This window comes from Natator depressus, chromosome 1 (genome assembly GCF_965152275.1).
Source record: "Natator depressus isolate rNatDep1 chromosome 1, rNatDep2.hap1, whole genome shotgun sequence".
Taxonomy (NCBI): domain Eukaryota; kingdom Metazoa; phylum Chordata; order Testudines; family Cheloniidae; genus Natator; species Natator depressus.
Genome location: NC_134234.1, coordinates 225825710 through 225846794, shown reverse-complemented (window position 1 = coordinate 225846794; position 21085 = coordinate 225825710). Strand labels below are relative to the sequence as shown.

Here is a 21085-nt window from a genome sequence, read left to right as displayed (position 1 = left end):
AGTCTTGAGCTGAAAACCTGAGGGGGAGGGAGGGAGAAAGGCGAAGAGTTAGAGGAGTCAGAGAACAGCAGGTGTGGAGGATGCAGAACAGCAGGACATGAGGGAGGGAGAGCAGCTAAGCTCCACTCTATATGTTTGTGTTTTAGGAAATAAAGGACTACGTAAAACAAAGCTATGCTGCTGATGGCATCACAGGCCTTAGGCTTTGTCCCTGAGCCTTTCCATTAACAGTCATTTATACACAAAAGAAGTGACTCTATAACTCAGAGTTCTTGAAAAATACCACATAGACCAGCAGGTAAATGAGATTGTATCTATTTAATAAGACTAGTAATTCCTAGCACAACATTTTGAAGAGATGCTGGTCCCAGTCTTGCAATTGGCTGTTCACAGGCAGATTCCTGCACCCTGGTGGAGCCCTATTAGCTTCAAAGGGTCTCTGTGCAGGTGCAAGGAGTCTGGTAAGAAAGATAGTTGCAGGACTGAGACCACTATCAGTTTAAAAATTATATCCTTTATTTAGTGTGCTTGTATATGCATGTTCATACATAGGCACACACTATATATGCTATTATTTATTATTATTTGTATTACAGTGGGGCAATCATGTAGTCATGGATCAGAACCCCTGATGTACTATATACTTTACAAAAACATAATAAAGTAGTGGTCCCTACCCAAAAAAATTAATTACATATGATAATTGTATGCATACAAAAAGAAAAGGAGGACTTGTGGCACCTTAGAGACTAACAAATTTATTTGAGCATAAGCTTTCATGAGCTACAGCTCACTTCATCGGATGAAGTGAGCTGTAGCTCACGAAAGCTTATGCTCAAATACATTTGTTAGTCTCTAAGGTGCCACAAGTACTCCTTTTCTTTTTGCGAATACAGACTAACACGGCTGCTACTCTGAAAGCTGTCTATATGCATACAGACTACCAATAATCTGTATCTATCTATATATTGCAACATTATGCTAGTGCATGAAAACCAAAAGGTGATATAGATTAGTTTATTTTTTAAAAAATATTGCCCAACCTGATTTAAGTACAAACCCCCCTATATAAATAATGAAAAGTAAATCAAGTCCAGACCCTGCAAAGACCTATTCAAATGCTCAGAGTTCCTCAGTAGTCCCACTGCATTCAGTTTTTGTGTATAACCCAGGTACTGAGGTGCCCACAGTTTAAAACCAGTCTTCCTAGGTTAACACGCCCTGTGTTACGTATGGTAGAAAGTAAACAAGAACCGTAATCCATCCTAAAACGCAAAATGACCAGAAAGCAACTGACTGATGAGTTGCAAATGTAGGAGTATGAGTGTCCTTGAACTGACAACAGTGTTTTATGCTGGGAAAGAAAATATTTCTGAAAACACTGGTGTGCTTTTCTCCAAGCCAATATTTTGTTTCTAGTAAAAATCGACATCCTCCTAAACCCGAATTCACATTAGTATGCACTGACTGTAAGCACCTTATGGCTTGCAGCTGGAAAGTGCACTCTGAGTCATGCATAAAATAAACATGACCCAACCATGTATTTTATTCAGCTCAATTGATTTATGCTATATAAGTTTCCTCTCCATGGAGAAGTGCACCAATTTCCATATATTTTATAAAGGAGCTTAAATTCTGTGTTTTGATTATCACCTTAGATGACAAATAATAAAGTTGCAGGGTGAAATCCTGGCTTTTTGAAGTCAATGGGAATTTTGCCATTATAGTCAATGGGGCCAGGATTTTACACTAAGTGTTCATATCTGTAGTAATAAACCGCAACTATTCTTCTTTGGCTTGCTATAGGTAATATAAAGTGACACTCTTAAAATCACCACATTTACATCCTCCTGTTATAATATTTAGCACATATGTAGCACTTGAGATCTTCAAGTAATTGTACAAACACAAATTCATAGCGTGTGAAGTAGATGAGTATTGTACCCATTATATAAGTGGGGAAACAGAAATATTACTAATACTTCATATTGCAGTAGTGCCTAGAGGTCCCAAGTGAGATCAGAGCCTCATTGTGCTCTGCACTGTGCATATATATATATATATATATAGAAACAGTCTCTGCCCTGAGCAATTTACAATCTAAATAGACAAGGCAAACAAGGGGTAGCAAAGAGGAATTATTATGCTCATTTTACAGATTGGGAACGGAGGTCCAGAGAGATTAAGACGGTTGTCCAAGGTTACACAGGAAGTCTGTGACAGACCTGGGAGTTGGACTAAGATCTCTCAGGCCAAGTCCAAAGTCTTAAGTACAACACTGTCCTTCTGTTTAAAAGAAACATTCTACTCTGAAAAGTGACTATATAAAAATTAACAACAGACCTGCTTCCTATGTGTATACAGTTATATAGACTTACGTTAGTACCTAAAATAATATTTTTATTATATATCTGCAGAACCAACACACGAGAGAGAGAGCACATCTAGGTAACTTAGGATATGTCTACACTGCAATTAGACACCCATCTGGCCCAGGCCAGCTGACTTGGGCTCGTGGGGCTCAGGCTCAGGAACTTGCAGTGTAGACGTCCGGGCTTGAGCTATGGGACCCTACCACCTTGCAGGGTCCTATAGCACAGGCTCCATCCCGAGCCTAGCTGACTACACTGAAGTTAAACAGCCCCTTAGCCTGACCCATGTGAGCCTGAGTCAGCTGGCATGGGTCAGCCGCGGGGTTTTTTACTGCAGTGTAGACTACCCATAGTGGTGGACAGTACCCTGTCTGCACTATATGTAAAATCTCAAATTTAAGGTGACTTTACATTTATCATAATGGGATTGTATAGTGCTTTCTAGGCAAGTAAAATGTCAAAGAGGGAGTTTTACAAAGGGTGCCTAATGTCAATTAAGTTTCGGTGGGAGTTAGGTAACTGATTGCCATTTGCGTCTTTGAAAATATACACCAAGGTCCCTGCCCCAAAGAGCTTAAATGTAAATGGGGAAAAATAGCCTAGGCTGGATCTAAACCAATACATCTGTTTCTCGCTTTATTACAAAGTTATGATGAGTGATGCTAGCCACACTTTAACACAGAAGCACAGATATTCCCATTTACAAATAGATATTTCTAACAGGATCCTCATTTGGCTTTGAAACACAAAGACAACAATGAACAAGGACATCACTCAGATATGTTAAAGAAATTAAACAAGGCTAACAGTGCTTTAAATAATACTTTGATTTAAAAAAATAATGCTTTGTTTTTTGAAACTTTAATTGAGTAAGAATACTTCCTACTCTTTGTTGTTAAGACTACACAATATATATTACCTAACCGAGGGCCTCTTACTGAACCTCTTACTCTCAGTGGTGAAGTTACTCTCAACATGCCCCTAACTATCCAAATCCTTTTATTTTTTAAGTAGATCTAACTTATTTTATTTTTATGTCAATTTTATGATTACATACAAGAAAAAATATTAAACAAAAGAGAAAGCTAAAATTAACTGGTGAAGACAGAGAAAGAATAAACAGTAAAGCTAACAAATGACAATTTTTTTTCCACTAAGCCTGTCACTATCACCCCTTGCCTCAAGGGGCCACATGTGTGTGTGCAGATTATAGGTTTTCACTACAAGCTTATTTCAACCCTAATATCGCAGTGGATTTTCAAGCTATGTTACAATCTACAGTATCTGCTGTCAAGAAATTCTTTGACCTTATGTCAAACAAAAATGTAATCCTTTTGGCAGCTATCACAGATGCCCATTCTCTGATGATTTTCTTTTAATTAACCATAAGGTTTCTCATGCCCACTATATAATAGATCAAAAAGTAGCTGCAGAGTTACATACTCCAGACACTAAACTATGTCTTAGTGAAGTAATTACACATTGTACTGAATTATGAGTTCAAAGGTGGTTGGACTGGATCTAGTGATGTGTGTGACTTTTTGAATCAAGACTAGATCAAAGAGCATTAATGAAATGTTAGTGCAGGTTAGCAGGGTCCCCACAGACAGTTAGTCCAAACAGGCAGGCTAGTGTGGGGTAAACTCACACCCCAGCTTGTTACAAACTAAATGCTCATGTAGACAAGCCCTTAGTCTCCCAAATCTAACCCTTGACCCGCATGTGCCTCTTCAATTACTCTCCTTTTCCCTTTCATCTTTAAGCTCACTGATTGTGTTGTATAGTGTTTCTCTCCTCCAATTCTGTTCAAGACCTTCTCCAATCCAGTTTATGCCTCTTGCGTTCCATGAAAGGGTTCTCACCAAAATGACCTCTTCTAGCCAAAGCTCAGAACCAGTACTCCATCCTCACTGACTTATCAGCTACCACTGACACAGCCGACCAAATTTTTCTTGTTCTTGTTGATGTCTTGTCCTTCCTTGGTTTCTGTGACTCAGTCCTTTCCTGGTTCTCCTCCCTCTCTGATTGCTCCTTACTTGTTTCTTAGGGTGACCAGCTAGCAAGTGTGAAAAATCGGGACAGGGGGTGATGGGTGAATGGTGCCCTATATAAGACAAAGCCCTGAATATCAAGACTGTCCCTATAAAATCGGGACATCTGGCCACCCTAGTTTGCATGCTCTTTTCTGTGTTTTTCACAGCTCTGCCATGGATTTTTCACATGCTTTAATATGTGTTTTTGCAGTTACAATGATGGCAGAGGTAGTGGAGTGTAGGGTGTAACACGCGCATATTTATACAATGTCGCATCATTGTGAAAAAATATCTCATACTGATGAAACATCACAAGGTAGAGCAGGGAAAGTAAGCTCTGCAGACTTTCTGTGTATTAGCAGTTGAGAGCTTTTAGAACAGCTGAAAAATTTTATTATTGAAGCCCTGATCATTCTGATGATCTTTAGGTTATTTTTCATAATGAGATCACTTATGTTTGAGGTCTCTGTCTGGTAAGATTGTACAGTTAGTTGTCTTAAAGTGTGGGGAAGAGAACTCCAAGTGTAGGCTGCAGAGCATTTTCATTATGAATTAGGTATAATAAGTGCAGCACAGTGAGATCTGTTCCTTTTCCATTTTTGTCCTCATAGTTTTCTGCTAGCAATTTAGCTCCAAGGGTTATATCCTTCTCAGCCTGCCTAATGGAGTTTCAGAAGTCAATACATCCTTAGTATTGTAGCCACTACAGATTTAATTTATGCTGTAGCTGAAATACAAGGTTTTAACATGATGTCAAAGAACCTTTGTAACTACAAAAATATGTTGTTGGTTTAAACTCAAAGCAAAATACAATGGTTTTAGAGTCCATTAAGGGGCCAGGTTTTCAGCTAGTGTAGCTCAACATAGCTCCATGGACATTCATAGAGCAACACCAATTTACATCAGCTGACAATCTGGCCCAAGAAATCCTATGGCTTATACCACCACAGGTATAAAGTAATGTGTTCTTGATTAATAATCTTATCTAGTTCTGATTTAAATCCATGAAAAAACTTCCAGTGATATTAATGGACATTTGATCAGTCCCTATGCGTATTTATAGGCCAACTATCCCGGGATCCCTATATAAATTCTGAATTTTCAGACTTTTCTACACTGGGTCACTGTGACCAAGAGTGTTATACTTGCCTCAAACCCCAAGATATGGAAAAGACCTTTCTGTTAGTTTTGTGGCAGTCTGATATTCTTGATTATTTACATTCTTTTCACTTCCACATAAATCAATCATGCCATATAGATTTTGCTCTAATTTTCAAAAAAAAAGTCTCTTCCAGACTGAGACCAAGGGACAAATCTAATCTTGTTCACACTGTTCACCAGGAGTAATTCTGCTCAAGTAAATGAGGTAACACAGATGTAAAACCAGTGTGAATGAGATCAGAATGAGACTCCAAGAATGGGAATTGTCACTAAAAATGGTGAAATTTTAAGAAAGTTTTGAATAATGTGTTCTGATTAATTGGGAACAGAAAGTAACAATGCAATTCTGGACAGGAACTGCCATACATCAGATCCATGTAGTTCAGTGTCCAGAATCAGCTGCTTTAAAAGGAAGATGCAAGAAATCCTAAAGTGAACATCCATGGAATAACCTTTTGATAGGAGAAATTCTTTCCTAGTCCTGTCAGGTAGAGGATAGCTTGTACCCCAAAACAGGAAGATTTTTATTCCTTACAAGCTTTTCAGTTATTGTAACTGTGGATGTTCTCATTATCCATATAAATGATGGATCCTTTTTTGAATCCTACTAAACTCTTGTCCTCATTGGTAGACTGTGGAACTCACTGCCACAATTTAATCATGCATAGCATAAGAAGTATTTCCTTTTATCAGTTTTAAATTTGCTGCCGTTCAGTTTGATTGAATGTTCCCTTGCTCTTGTATTATGAGAGAAGGAAAACAGAAATGCCTGATCTACCTTCTTCAGACCATTCATTATTTGCATGCCACTATCACGTCCCCTCTTATCTGTCTCATCTGTAAACTAACAGTCAGTCTTTTCAATGTTTTTTCTTTTGGAAATTTTCTTATGTCTACTCATTTTTGTCACCTGTCTCTGAATCTCTTCTATTTCTGACATGATCTTAACTATAGGCAGCTGCAATGATCGGTTTTGCAAATATTTATTTCAAGGGACTATCTGTGTGAAAGATGACAGCTCAGGGAAACAAACATTTGAAGAGGAAAGAAATGTTTTGAAAACTGTTTTGAAGAGACTGATATTTTTAAATAGTTAAAAAAATTGCATTCTCCCTTCAAAGACATAAGTTCACAAAGTCACAGAAAGTTTAGAAGCATCCCAATGACAAGACAGAATCCTGTACTAAAGCCCCCTGGATAACTACAAGGAAATTAAAAGGAGTTGTTGTTCTTAATATTATGTCTTTTATGAAAAGTCTCAGACTGGCAGCTATTTGCTCTTCTAGATATTTTTGGCTTTATGCCTTTTTTGCCACTGCTGTCCATATATCAACTATGCATCCGATGAAGTGAGCTGTAGCTCACGAAAGCTTATGCTCAGATAAATTTGTTAGTCTCTAAGGTGCCACAAGTACTCCTTTTCTTCTTTCAACTATGTAATGAAAATGTTAAGATAAATAACAAAGGTTAGTTTTGCAATTTTATCCTGTGTGTTAATTCAAATACACTATGAAAGGATAATATTTTCTAGAGGTGTTTTTAAATAGTTGTATTTTCAAAGCAAGTGATGCAATTCCTAATACCCCTTCCACTAGGAGGTCGTTAATAACAATTGTGAATGGCTTTCTAACTTATGCAACACCACAAATCTCTTTCCCATTCCAAAAGAAAAGGCCACCTTAAATGCAGATCTGGTTAAGACAGAGCTTATTTTAAGCATATCATTCGGAGGAAAGCATTTCTCAGTTCAATCAGGGACTACAGCTTGAAATTGCAATACTGCGAGCCCCAGGTTCCACTTAATCCTTCACAGAAAGGTTAGTAATCAGGTTTGGCATCTGCACTACCATTGCCTTCCAATCTCATAAACCTTGTCACAAAGGACCTATTCAAATGAAAACTATTATGAAGTGTGCTCAGACAAACTAATAATCTCTTTTACAAGGAAAGTAAGAGTTAATCAGAACTTAAACTCAAACCTGGGACACAGGAGGGCGTGGGGGGTCACACGTCCTGTCAGATTTCTGCCAGGTTGTTGGGTTTGTTTTTTTTTTGCGGGAAGAGGGTTCAAAATACATGCCCCCAACTATCAGTTATGCGTCACCTCTGAACGTGTGCAATGTGTTTTTTCAGAGGGCATATCTGCTTGATAATTACAAATGCAAAAGCAAAAGATAAAAGTTGCAAAAAGTATGAAGGTAAGAATTACTGCTGCACGATAAAGAACTATCCTACTCAGAATGGGTCATATGGAAAGCCAGAAGGCATTGCTCATGCAAGCAATGCAAAGATATAGGCTGAAAGAGACTGGCTGGGAATGAAGAAAGATGTAGCCATTCATATTCATAAACCAAGTGATGATCAGAAAAATACAAAAGAAGAACTGATGCAAAGTGGCAATCTCTTCTGACTCTTCTTTAACTGGCTGCTAAATATCTGCTCTTCAAAACTAATAAGAGTGCTTAACAAGAGACCTGTGGGAATGTCAGCTCAATGATCTGCAACAAAGCATTTAATAAGACAGTGTTTGTGGGCTGGTCTACACTAGAAAATTCCATGAAGCTAGCTACCGCCTCACAGGTAGGTGAATTACCTACACTCTGGGGAGAACCCCTCTTGTCAGCATAGTTAGGTATGTACACACTACAGCGTAGGTCAACGTAACTTATGTCACTCAAGGGTGTGAAGAAACCATCCTCCTGAGCAACATAAAAGTTTCACCAATATAAGCGCCGGTGTGGACAGCACTACTGACCTAGTTACCAGCTCTCAGGGAGATGGATTAATTAAACCGATGGGAGAGCTCTCTCCTATTGGCATAGACCATCTTCATCAGCTGTGCCTCTGCCAGTGCCAGTTCTAGGATTTTTGTCGCCCCAAGCAAAAACATTTTTGGCTGTGCCCCCCCCCCCGCCCCTGGCTCCACCCCAACTCCACCCCTTCCCAACCCCTTCCCCAAATCCCCGGCCCCGCCTCCTCCCCCTCTGTGCCGCTGTAGTGTTTCAAGTATAGACAAGCCCTATACTGCAGCACTACAATAGGACTGGAAGGGACCTCGAGAGGTCATCTAGTCCAGTCCCCTGCACTCATGGCAGGACTGTATTATCTAAACCATCCCTGACAGGTGTTTGTCTAAGCCGCTATTAAAAATCTCCAATGATGGTGATTCTGCAACCTCCCTTGGCAATTTGTTCCAGTGCTTAATCACCCTGACAGAAAGTTTTTCCTAATGTCCAACCTAAACCTCCCTTGCTGCAATTTAAGCCCATTGCTTCATGTCCTATCCTCAGAGGTTAAGGAGAAGAATTTTTCTCCCTCCTCCTTGTAAGAACCTTTCATGTACTTGAAAACTGTTATCATGTCCCATCTCAATCTTCTCTTCTCCAGACTAAACAAACCCAATTTTTTCAATCTTCCCTCATAGGTCATGTTTTCTAGACCTTTAATTATTTTTGTTGCTCTTCTCTGGACTTTCTCCAATTTGTCCACATCTTTCCTGAAATGTGGCGCCCAGAACTGGACACAATACTCCAGTTGAGGCCTAATTAGCGCGGAGTAGAGCAGAAGAATTACTTCTCGTGTCTTACTTACAACACTCTTGCTAATACATCCCAGAAGGATGTTTGCTTTTTTTGGAACAGTGTCACACTGATGTTGACTCATATTTAGCTTGTGGTCCACTATGACCCCCAGATTCCTTTCTGCAGTACTCCTTCCTAGGCAGTCATTTCCCATTTTGTATGTGTGCAACTGATTGTTCCTTCCTAAATGGAGTACTTTGCATTTGTCCTTATTGAATTTCATCCTATTTACTTCAGACCATTTCTCCAGTTTGTCCAGATCATTTTGAATTATAATCCTATCCTCCAAAGCACTTGCAACCCTTCCCAACGTAGTATCATCTGCAAACTTTATAAGTGTTCTCTCTATGCCATTATCTAAATCGTGGATGAAGATATTGAACAGAACTGGACCCAGAACTGATCCCTGTGGGACCCCACTCATTATGCCCTTCCAGCAGGACTGTGAACCACTGATAACTACTCTCTGGGAATGTTTTTCCACCCAGTTATGCACCCACCATACAGTAGTTCCATCTAGGTTCATTTCCCTAGTTTGTTTGAGAAGGTCATGTGAGACAGTATCAAAAGTTTTACTTAAGTCAAGATATATCACAACTACCACTTCCCCCTATCCACAAGGCTTGTTACTTGTCAAAGAAAGCTATCAGGTTGATTTGACATGATTTGTTCTTGACAAATCCATGCTGACTGTTACGTATCACCTTATTATCTTCTAGATGTTTGCAAATTGATTGCTTAATTATTTGCTCCATTATCTTTCCGGGTACAGAAGTTAAGCTGACTGGTCTGTAATTTCCTGGGTTGTCCTTATTTCCCTTTTTATAGATGGGCATTATATTTGCCCTTTTCCAGTCACCTGGAATCTCTCCCGTCTTCCATGACTTTTCCAAGATAATTGCTAATGGTTCAGATATCGCCTCAGTCAGCTCCTCAAGTATTCTAGGATGCATTTCATCGGGCCCTAGTGACTTGAAGACATCTAACTTGTCTAAGTAATTTTTAACTTGTTCTTTTCCTATTTTAGCTTCTGATTTTACCGCATTTTCACTGACATTCACTATGTTAGGCGTCCAATCACTGCCAACCTTCTTGGTAAAAACCAAAACAAAGAAGTCATTAAGCACTTCTGCCATTTCCATGTTTCTGTTATTATTCCCCCCCACCACCAATTGAGTAACAGCCTACCCTGTCCTTGGTCTTCCTCTTGCTTCTAATGTATTTGTAGAATGTTTTCTTGTTACCCTCTATGTCTCTAGCTAGTTTGATCTTGTTTTGTGCCTTGGCCTTTCTAATTTTGTCCCTACATACTTTGTGTTATTAGTTTATATTCGTCCTTTGTAATTTGACCTAGTTTCCACTTTTTGGAGGACTCTTTTTTGATTTTTAGATAATTGAAGATCTTAAATTCAGTTGTATTCAATATGTTAACATATCAGTGGGTATCAGAGTGACTGGCAGAGTTGAGCACCACCAGGGGTGGGGGTACTATGAGAAGATAAGCGTGATAGAACATCCCCTACAAGGTCTGGGACAACAACAGTTGGTCTGGCTTAGGGAGGAAACTCGCCCAGTTTACTGTGAGTTGGAATGAATGCTCAGAACCTCCACTTCAGCATTCTCCACTCAGCCTGCTGAACTACTAGATATCCAGGAAGTGCCTGGCAGTCTAGTCGTGAGGAAGAAGCAGGAAAACAATGACTAGATGAACCAAAAAGAACAGGGGGATGAGGAGCTGGACTGAGACATGCAGCTGTGTTCCCACATAATCCCCATAATATGGAATCTCACCTCCATCCCTTCGACTACGTGGGCGGCTGTTCCTGTTTCGGGAGGAAGTGGCTGGTTCAGCAGCAATAGATGCCCAGACCCAAAATGGTGCACAAGTGGAGATTTTGTTTGTTTTCGTTTTTGCACTGAAAATGAAATGTCAAATTTCTAAAGTCATAGAGTTTTATTACAAGAAATTACACAATTATGTCAAAAAGCATTTCCATTACATTGTATCTATCAGCCTGTCAACACCAGATCACAGCACATAATTAGCATGCTGCTTTTATCTACTGTAAGTCGCATTTCAGGCTGCCTTTCTATTCAGAGCATGAAAAACATTCCTAGGCAGGTTCATTGTATCTCACTGAGAAACACTCGGTACACTTTAAAAGAAAATATTTATATTGTTCCTCATCTTGTATATATGTTATATCTTTTTATTATTCAAAGCTGACAAGCTTGTTCGTGTGCAACAAAGTTTAATTCTTGTAAACAAAGGCTCTGGTATTTTGCACATCAACCATGCTGTTCTATCATAGCAATAACAGGTCAGTTCACTCTTCACTCACCCATACAAACATAAAGCCATTGTAAAACCATCCAGACTAAAAAGCACAATAATTAACTCTTCGTAAACTTCCTCACTATACAAAAGATAATTGGATAATTAATGAAGGTTGTTTTTCATAACACCCTTCCTCCCTGCTCCCAACAGCATTACAAAAAATTGACTTCTGCGACAAACACATTATTATTTACTCTACTGCTCCACATCGGGTTCCCTCCTCCATTTGAAAGTGAGAGTTCGAAAGCATGTGCACAGAGCAGTTCTGAATTGTTAAGCATGCCCTCTTGCAGAAGGTGTTAACAGCCTCAGGCACAGCTGCTTGCATGTCTGGCTATGCAAAGGTTGATATTAGCCCAGTTGCTTCAACATTCCACTGTTAATCAAAAACGTCTCCTTTGTTTTCAAGCATGGTCTACTAAATACAGCCAGGAAATATGATAATCATGACATTATGATGAAAGTCATTGTGGGTAAACAGATGTCTTCATTTTGCTTTTAGTTTCCCCAAATCACAGTCCTTTCACCATCCTTCACTGGCTGAGTGTACAGCTAAATCTGCATCTTGCAGGGTCAGTAGAATAATGAAGAGTGAGAGTGGATTTTCTAAAGGAAATGAGTCAATAAGGAGCACAAGTCTCATTTTAAAGTCAATATTATGTCTTGCATGTAGGCCCCTTTGAAAATCCCACTGTTTAAGCCAAGTATGAAAAAATAGGGGATTTTACAGATGTAGTAATCCAACAACTAATAAGATTTTGTTGAAAGGAGGCCTGAAAATGATTTTTTTTAATGGGCCTGTCTTTTTTTTTTTTAAAATAGAAGTATCAGGAGTGGCAAGTCCTGGCTTTCCTGGAGAAGCACTGGCATATTTCATAACAAGTGTATTTTCAGCACTCACTTTCCAGGCCCTTCATAGACAATCCTCATTCCTCCTATCTTTCATTCACTACCAAACTGTTGGTGCTCATCTCCAGTTGTCCATGATGCCGGCCAGCATTGCCCATTCATTAAATTTTCAAGCAAGCACCTTTGTGCTTTCTCCTATGGTGCCCCAGAGGCCTAGGAGATAATCCTGTAAATATCTCATGATCCACCTTCAGATCCCTCCTCAAAACTCTCCTTTGCAGGGATGCCTACAAAAACGTGACAACAGTTAGGTTACTGGTATGCAGAGTCCACTGTCTATCATGCTGACCAGTATTGTCTCATTATTTCCCTGTACTTCTCCATCTGCCTGTGTCAATTTGTTCTCTCTTGTCTGCTAATTAGATTGCAAGCTCTTTTTGTGCTGTGTTTATATGGTGCCTAGGATAGTGGCATCCTGATCCATAATTAGGGCTCCTTAGGCACTATGATAATACAACAAATAATAATTGATTGAATGGGGATGGTCTTGAATCATTAAAAAAAAACCTTGTTGTCCAAAGCATTCATTAGACATTACATTAAGAAGGTGTTAACAAAAAGCAAACAAAAAGACAAAAAAAAATTATAGTCTGACTTAAAATCCCTTTTCCTCTCCTTTGTTCAGCTTTCACTCTCTGGACTGTTGCAATATTGTTGCTTCACTAGTTCTTTATCATCTGGGAATATTTTAAGATAGACAAGACCTGCATTTGTAATGTAAACAAGCAGAAAACACGAACAACTTTTTTTTTTTAAAAAGGGGACACAAGATCAACTTTAAGTTAAAAAAATGCTTCTAAGCTAAGGCTAAGAGGGAAAAACATCCTCCCAAAGAAATGTGTGTGTCAAAATGATTAGCCACATAAAAAGGGAGTTTATAATGGAAATTGCATTTTAGGTTTAAATATAGAGGTTAATACCACTCCCTCTAGTCCCATTGACTTCAGTGGGCTTTGAATTTGGCCCTATACTATATGAGCAAGCATAAATATATGTCAATACAGCTATGTTTTTACATCTATAAAATACCAAATGAACACTTTAATGATGTGATACTTCAAATGTTACCAAACACTATCCAAAATTAATATTTGTAGGCCAGACTTTCAAACTTAAACGTCTAAAGATAGGCACTTAAATACATATTTAGGAATTTTCAATAATTGTTTTCAATAACCTGGATGAAGATTATTCTAAATAATTCAGATTTGTCACAGCTTATATTCTCTGCATATTTCTGATTTGGGGCTGAAGACTGGAAGAGGGGTTAAAGCATGAAACATCAGGTTAGGTAGACAGTGGAGCGCTCCACAGGAGTAACCTTTCTTTCAATCAGGATTCCTCAGGCATTATATACAAGAGATGCATTATGCATCCTTAGCAAAATAAGAGTCATTCAGAACTTTGGGGAACCCTGAACCTTGGCTGGCCAGAGGGCAATGATTTATAATTAGGGTCCAACCAAATTCATGGTCCATTCTGATCAATTTCACGGTTACAGAATTTTAAAAATGGTAAATTTCATGATTTCAGCTATTTAAATCTGAAATTTCATGGAGTTGTAATTTTAGGGGTTCTGACCCATAAATGAGTTGGGGGGGGTCACATGGTTATTATGGGGGGGTTTGCAGTACTGCTATCCTTACTTCTGCACTGCTGCTGGCAGGGACGCTGCCTTCAGAGCTGGGTAGCTGGAGAGCAGTGGCTGCTGGCAGGGAGCCCAGCTCTGAAGGCAGAGTCGCCACCAGCAGCAGCGCAGGAGTAAGGGTGGCTTGGTATGGTATTGCCACCCTTACTTCTGCACTGCTGCTGGTGAGGCACTACCTTTAGAGCTAGGTGCCTGGCTAACCCCAGTTGCCGCTTTCCAGCCGACCAGAACTGAAAGCAGCTCAGAAGTAAGGGTGGCAATACTGCAACCCCCCCGCAACTCCCTTTTGGGTAAGGACCCCCAATTTGAGCAACGCTGGTCTCCCCTGTGAAATCTATATAGTATAGGGTAAAAGCAAACAGAAGACCAGATTTCACGGTCCATGATACATTTTTCATGGCTGTGAATTTGGTAGGATCCTATTTATAATATTATACATATTACTGCAATGCAATACAATTTAAAGTATTATGTGAGTTTGTGTAGAAATTCCACTAATTCTGATGTCTGAATTAAACTAGAAGGTATGCCACATTGTCTCAAGCTATTGTATGTTAGAAACAAGCTTTAAGCTCCTTTACAAGGTTCGACAATTCACTTAAAAAAGTCTTTCATTAGCATCACCTATGGTGTATGTTTAAGCAGAGTAACAGAATAACACAATATAAATGGAAAAAATAAATAGCACAAATCATGTCATGAGAGAGGTTGTTCAGAAAAATGACACAGAGAGGGAAACATTCAGCCCAACTGCTGAGCAATCCTTTCAGCAATAAAATGCAGAAGTGAAAAAGATGTTGAATACAAGAAACAAGTGAATGTAAAATATACTCAGGTTAGAATCCAACTGAAAGAACCACTATTTTAGCATAATGAAAGCACTTTTAGATGTAGTATGTAGGAAAATGTTTATAGTTGACTAAATTTATCATCTGTCAGAGCTCACTCATTACTGATGAATTAATAGCAAGGTTAGTGAAAACTATAGTCAATGGGTTGATCATCTGTGAACAGAAAACTGAGCTTACTACCTAGTTTGAACAATCATTATTTTTTTTCTTTTTTTAAATAAGAGCCAGTATACAGAAGGTGATGCTTACATGTATGTGCAACAAACTGGCACAGAAATCTGTACGGTCACCAGTGTGTTGCGAGTGGACCCAAATTGCTGGGTACTATGTGCTTCCATTCCAAGTGGGTCTGGGTAGATTCACACAGACATACTTTCCCCTAGCCTGAGCTCCTCTTCTGGGGGTCTATGGTTTGTCAGTGTTTCAGGCTGGGCAGAGTCCCCCCTGCCCTCTTGTTCCCACAAGCCCTTCTTATGTATGGCAATGGTTGGCCCCCTGCACACAGCAGGACCCTACTATAAAATAGGGTCTTGCCTCCGTGCCATGTGCTCACACTCCCAGCCAAAAGGGTAATGCTTTTCCCCTCTCCCTTCCTGTGTGTGTCCCTCTGCAGACATACTGCTGTTCCCTGGAGATGGGCCATGAGTTCAGAATCACTGAAAGTTGAGGGTCCCAGTTCGCAGTCTTGATGGCTCTGGGTGATGGTTTTTCAGTGAGGCATTAAATGCCTTTCCCCAACAGACTGCCCCATGGCAAGTCCAAACTAGCACAGCCTCGAAGACAATATTTCAACACCGGAACAAAACAGACTTCACAGTTTTTTAGTCACTTCCCATTCTGTCGCAGAGAATGGACCCAGCCTGACTCCACTTTGGTTGTAGGATACAATGAGATCACAGCTCGAGGTTGAAACAAGAGAGGGAATTCTTCAAATGGAACTTTTATGTCTTGAAAATGGATGTGTGGAAACAGTGAACTCTGTGTATGTGGGACAGGGGGCAAGAAACACATTCCATTTACAAATCTAGTCCATTTCAGTCCATAGGTGTCAAATTTGACTGGGGGTTGAAATTTTGTCCAGAAATGTAGTGGAGGGGGAAGGGGAGGAGGGATAAGGAGGATGGCTGTGGAGTTCTGTTTGTTTGCATGCAGCCATAACCAACTAAACCATATAGAGTCTAATACATCTTCCTGTTGATTCCCTCATGAATTCTGACCCAATCCCAGGTGCTGATAGCTGCAAACTTTTCCTAAAGAAGGAACTCTAGATAGAAAGTCACATTTTTGGGAAGGGCATATTTTCCAGGGCTCCCTCGGTACCTGACATGCCCACTCCATTCATAGATGTGCTGTTCAGTCATTATACATTTGAATACGTGAACATTTGCATGTTACACTGCAGGTTTCCCCAACAGCAGCTTGGAATAAGACCTCCCTTTGCCAATCAGCACCACAAGAACTGTTATGTCCTTCAAAATGTGGAAGGCCTGAAATGTCAGAGAAAGGTTTTGTAACATGGTTACTGATGGCACCGCACCCCCCTCAAATAGTTCTGCAATGGTTAGAAAATAAAAAACAGGTCTGAATTTTTAACTTTCCTTTGTCTCTGCACTTCTTTCACTGTGCTTAACCAGGTTGTGTCCAGGGAGCTTCTGTGGTTTGAAGCAGCCCTCTCACAATATATTGAAGTTCAGTTTGGAAAAGTAACATTTTATGTCCTTGAAATTCCACAAGGATGTTTTCTGTGCTCCCGCACTGGGCTATGTGAGATAATAACCCTCTATGCCTTGTCCTGTTCCAGGTCCCTCGACTTCTACTGGCTGCAGCTCTTCCCCAGCTCACCCACATGGCAGCAGAAGCCTGGGCCAATGTTCCTTCACAGGCCATTCCAAGGGGAAGTGTTGCCATGACGAACTTATGGTTGAAGTTCTGGAGAGGGCCAACAACCAGGTCCAGTACCAAAGACAAGCGAATTACAGCTAGAGGAAAGGCCTGGAGAGAGGCAAGAGGAGAGCCTCAGGCTGGCTGCAGAGCTTGAGGACAGGGTTTCACCATGGGAACAGGAATGGCAGCTAAGGGGGGGAAGGACAGAGCTTAGCAGAAAGAACTGCTTGAAATAGCTGATATCATTAATGGCTGCAAGAATACCTGGTCCTGCTGCATTACCTGGACCATGGCCTGAGTCCCCTCCGCAGTACCCTGTGATGCAGCCCAGAAGACTCCTGGCCCATGCAATCAGGCTCCATGAGCAATTATGTCCCATGCAGCCCTCCATATTGACCCCCTCCCTCGTGGATTCCTCCATTCCCCTCCCCCCCGGGTAAGTGCGCAGCAAATGGGGAAGGAAGGTAAAGGAGAGTGGGGGACCAGAGAACATGCAATATTAGGGTGTTTCTGTCTTGGACACAGTTTCACTGTTTGCACTTGTTCATGCACTTTGTTTGTCATTGTTACTGGTGTGTAGGTGTTGTAATGGCCGCTGGCCTGCCTGGCAATGGGTGAATGTTATACTTTTCTAATAGATATTTACACATAAAGCTTTTCATTTCATCAAGAAAGTTTATTACTATCACTACATCACATCATACAATGTGTATTACAGATAATAAAGGTAAATACATGCGCAGGGACAATTAGGAATTAGTATGCAAACACCATTCCTCAATACAGTTCTCTACATCAATCCATACTTCAATCGCTTCCTTACATCAATCCATACTGTGACTCACTGCCCCGCACCATTTCATAAGTGGCCATGTCATTCATAAATACGCTGCATGGCAATCAACTCCCCAAGCACTGAAAACTCCCACAATAAATGAGCCCCACCCTCACTGGCACATTCATAAAGGCACTATGCCCCGCTCCTGCACCTTCTATTGGGCCATGCAAGTCCATAGCACGAGAGCACAAAGCACGCCTGACTTTTGTTGCCAAGGTGCATCCAGCTCCAGCAGTCGTAGGTGCACTTTCTGGCTGAGTGTACTGGTTCACTGGCCCTTTGCTGACATTCCGGGGAAAATGGCTCACATCTGGCTTCACAGAGATTGCGAAGAGCACAGCAAGCCACATAATGCGTACAATATTGATGACACTGGGATCCAAATGGGTCTGTAGATCCAGATGAGCCTGTCCATGAATGCAGATTCCCAAACAGCAAAAAATGCTTGGCATCATGAACTTTTCCAGTGCAGTCCATGCTGACATTCATAAATCGACCTCTGTTGTCCATGAGGGCCTGCATAACAATGGGGTAGTGCCCTTTGGGGTTTGTGTACTAATGTGCTCCTTGAGAAGGGAAAACTATGGGCACATGAGTCCCATCAATGGCCCTATCGCAATTTGGAAACCACATTCCCTCTAAGACAACAATTACCTCAGGAGTATCTTTTATGCTGGCCACCTTGGGGTAAAGCACATGCCTGATTGCCTCAGAAACCTCTGCCACCACTTTACCCACAGTTGATTTTCCAACTCCAAGTTGGTTGGCAATGGACTTGTAGCAGTCTGGGGTGGCCAGCTTCCAGATGGTTAAAGCAACCTGCTTTCGGACTGGCAAGGCTGCCCCATGTGTGTGTCTTTACACTGGAGGGTTGGGGCAAGCTGCCCACCAAGCTCCTGAAATGTAGCTTTCTTCAGGTGAAAGATTTGGATCCATTGATAGTTGTTCCAGGCCAGCATGACAACGTGGTCCCACCAGTCTGTGCTCCAGAAGCACTGGTCTATGTCGGGGGCATCAGCAGCTGTACCGAGTGTCATGAGCAGCATCGGCCAGTTGAACTGTGCCATGTCTGTGTCCTTTTCCTCCTCAGTCATTAGCTCTGTCAGGTGCCTTTGGTGGGTCAGAAAATGCTAATAAATGTCCACCAGCGTCTCATGGAAGCTCTGCCCATTTCTTGGCATAAGAGTGAAAGTACAAGCAAGAGGAGTTCTTCAAATGGTGCCTCTTCCACGTTGCTGGCTCAGGTTTCTGGGAGCGCACAGACCAAAATGACTATTTGGCAGGCTGTTCAAACTTTCTGCAACATGCAGGGTGAACAGTCAAGTGCAACACAGAGCACCATGGCCAAAGGGCTAGAGCCACCATATTTCAGGAGGGCGCTAGGGAGTCTTGGATATGATTGGTTTGACTCAGATCTGAGTGCTGCAGTGTGGGCCCCACAGCCCCAGGTTCGAGCCCAGGTTAGAAAATTCTTAATGTAGGGTAGACAATCAGTATAGATGCTCAAGACCTTGGTTCTCTAACCCAGGGTCAGCTGACTCAAATCCCACTAATCCTGGGCTTACATTGCAGTGTAGACATACTCTGTTTCTGAAAATCAGGCCCTGGTTTTGCTAGAGTATTCTTTGGATGGCTCTAATGTGGATTATGAATAAACACTATTTTCATTTAATGTAACCATGGAATGTATTTTGTTGTATTTAGGATTTAAGTTTACAGAAAAAAATACTGCATAGATACACAAAGGAAAGAAATAAAACCATAATCCATTAGGCGAGGTGGACCTGCAGAATGACACTGATGACTAGAAGTTAAGAAATCCAGTCTATTCCAGTCTCATGTCAGTGACTAGTTATCTAGTGACTAAAGCAATATAGTATGTTTGCCCTATGGACTATTCTAAATTGATTAGGTTTTATGTACGTGTGTTACTTCCAGTCTTCTACTGCATCCTGCAGAGATATGATTTAGGGAGAGGATGATTATAGCTGTCATAAAACCCAAACAAATTTCTTCTTTGATTAAATAGAGAGGCCAGTGTCACATATGAAAACTTTTGGATCAAAAATTTTCAGACTAAGATAAACCATTGGGTTTTTGATGTTGTCACTGAAAGGCAGTTATACAACTATAAAATGAGCACACCTTGTTATCTTAGCTTCAAATTGCTTTTGATTTTCAAAGATATACACAGAAGGTAACATTTATGGCCTAATCTTGCAAGGTGCTGGGCACTCTGAGCTCACTGCCATGGGATTTGATATCAGTCAGCGACTTACAGGTAGAGAAGGGGCGAATGGAGATGTGTGTATGTTTCTGTTATGTATAATAGATTTAGAAAACAAAAAACTGGAAGCAGGCTATGGTCTCTGTGGCTTCTGGGTTTATAGTGACTAATGGTAGATGGAAATTTCCTTCCTGTGAATATGTTACGATGAGAAAGAAAAGAGCAAGATAGACAGTACAACAAAGACAATGAATGGACTAAGGAGCATTCTGCCAAGAATCGTCCAGAAGTGTGGGAAGCCAATGATAAAGACTGAAGAAGCAGGTGAAGAGTTATTACTGCCAATCCTCTTCCTCAGACATTTCTCATTGTTATATTTAGATGACTGGGCAACAGAGAATCTTCCTGACTCCTGTCCAATTTTTATGCAGAGAAAACCCAACAAGGGATTTCTCCAACAGCAGCTCTTCTCTTTCAGAGAGTAGGGGCCAAATCCTGATTCCATTCAAATCAATGGGAATTGTTCCACTGACTTCAAAGAAGCAGGATCCAGTTCTCAGATGGTACTTGTCTACAAAAGTTTCCCAGACACACGATTCAGTGGCATCTCTTAATCCACCCACTTCCACTCAGAATTAAACCTGCATTTATTTCTTTGCCATATAGTGGATTTTTTTTAATACAGCTCACTATGTGATGCTCATGCAATGTAAATGTTAATAAAATATAGTAGGGGACTGATTTTCCCATCTCTTACACTTATGTGACTCTATTGACTCCAATACAAGGTGAGAATCAAACCCCACATATATGCAAAAAGGGGAAGGCGATGGTGGGTGAGTTAGGCCACGAGGCTCAGATTCTTGGCTGCTGGTAAGGTGCTCACAGCACAAATGATTCTTGGATGACTGTGTGCCAGGCTGCTATGCTAGCATTAGAAGAGCCTGAAGGCTGTTCTGAATTGCACCAGTTGTTAATGGTACCAATGGACTGTTATAACATCAGGAGAGCACTGGGATATAGGAAAGACTCAACCATGGTGCCTGTCCTCCAGCTACACCTACTATACAAGGTTAAGGGAGGAATGGGCAGCACAGGAACCACTGCACTGACATTACACTACAAGGGAATGTACCTACACTGTATTGATCTTTCCACAGTTGGCTACGCTGGCTTTTGGACCATGTTGTACCAGCAGCGTAACACAAATCAGCCCAACATACTGGAGAATCTGGGACATGAA

At 40.8% G+C, this 21085-nt stretch overlaps 1 protein-coding gene across 4 annotated transcripts in view; it reads right to left on the bottom strand.

Annotated features, from left to right (window-relative positions):
- SHISAL1 (shisa like 1) overlaps positions 1-21085 on the bottom strand; it is a 280550-nt gene that overhangs the window by 84191 nt on the left and 175274 nt on the right. For 3 of the 4 annotated variants that reach the window (XM_074936639.1, XM_074936635.1, XM_074936646.1), the window contains one exon: positions 10939-11063. The exons of the other annotated variant lie outside the window; for it this stretch is intronic. The gene's annotated coding sequence lies outside the window, so the exon portion shown is untranslated. The remainder of the gene's footprint in view (positions 1-10938; positions 11064-21085) is intronic. 4 annotated transcript variants of the gene reach the window in all.